Raw genomic sequence first — 1,615 nt, 5'->3', positions numbered from 1 at the left:
AAATATACCCGTTCAGTAACACACTTTTGACATCCATCTAATATAGTTTAATGGGATACTTTATAGCAAAAGATACAAGAAGAAGAATAGATTCTAACCTGGCAAATGGAGAAAATGTTTCATTGTAGTCAATACCTTCCTGTTGACTATAAACTTGTCCCACAAGTCGTGCTTTGTTTCTGACAATTTCACCCTTTTCATTTGGTTTATTTCTGTAAACCCATTTGGTTCCAATCACATGGGTTCCCTTGGGTTGTGGTGCAAGATGCCATACATCATTCTTGGAAAACTGATCCAGTTCTTCTTTCATTTCCAGAATCCATTATTTGTCTTGAAGAGCTTATTCACAGGATGTTAGCTCTACCAGAGATACCATCCCCAAAAGTGTTTCTTCAGAAACTTTGAATGTTGATCTTGTTCTGACAAGTTCATTTTTGTTTCCCAGAATTAGTTCTTCAGAAACATTTTGTCTATTTCTTGATCTTTTCTGATTGGTTATGATTTTAGGTGCTTCTGACATTTCTCTTTCTGCTTCATCAGATTCTTTGGTCTTTTCATTAGAACTTGCAAGTGTTATCTCCAAATCTGCAAAATTCTCAACTAGCTTTGACTTTTCAAAGTCAAGCTTATCATCAAATTTGACATGTATTGATTCTTACACAATTTGTGTTTTTGTATTGTATACTCTGTATCCTTTGGAATGTTCTGATTATCCCAACATAATACACTTTTGTGCGTTAGAGTCAAACTTGTTCAGATTATCTTTAGTATTCAGAATAAAACAAGAACATCCAAAAGGGTAAAAAGAAGAATGTTGGGTTTTCTTCCCTTGCACAGTTCCTAAGGAGTCTTCTCCAGAATAGGTCTGATAGAGATTCTATTCTGAATGTAACACGCTATATTCATAGCTTCAGCCCAGAAGTGCTTAGCCACATTTGTTTCATTAATCATGGTTCCAGACATTTCTTGGAGAGTCCTATTCTTCCTTTCTACAACTCCATTTTATTGTGGAGTTCTAGGATAGGAGAAATCATGGGGTATTCCATTTGAGTCAAAAAGTTCTTCAAAAGGTTTGTTTTCAAATTCGCCACCATGATCACTTCTGACTCTGATGATCTTAGAGTCAAATTCGTTTTGCACTTTTGAACAAAAACTAGTGAACATAGAATGTGACTCATTCTTGTGCCTTAAGAATTTTACCCATGTCCAACGACTATAATCATCAACAATGACAAATCCATACTTCTTACCATTGACTGACGCTGTCTTAACAGGTCCAAACAAGTCAATGTGTAAAAATTCTAGAGGCTTAGAGGTAGAAACAACATTTTTGTTTTTGAAAGTTGTTTTAGAAAATTTTCCTTTCTGACATGCTTCACAAAGAGCATCTGAATAAAACTTCAGCTTAGGTAGGCCTCTGACGAACTCAAGTTTATTTAGCTAAAAAATCCTCCTCAAGCTAATGTGACCCAAGCCTCTATGCAACACCCATTTCTCTTTATTTACAGACATTAAACATTTTACATTTTGATCTTTTAAATCTGAAAGGTTTATTTTGTAAATGTTTTACTTCCTCTTTCCATTGAAAAAGACTGTGCCATTATTCTGATTAACA

The sequence above is a fragment of the Lathyrus oleraceus genome, chromosome 2 (genome assembly GCF_024323335.1).
Source record: "Lathyrus oleraceus cultivar Zhongwan6 chromosome 2, CAAS_Psat_ZW6_1.0, whole genome shotgun sequence".
In the NCBI taxonomy this organism is placed as follows: Eukaryota; Viridiplantae; Streptophyta; class Magnoliopsida; order Fabales; family Fabaceae; genus Lathyrus; species Lathyrus oleraceus.
The sequence above is the reverse complement of the archived record's forward strand: the minus strand, read 5'-3'. Positions refer to the sequence as shown.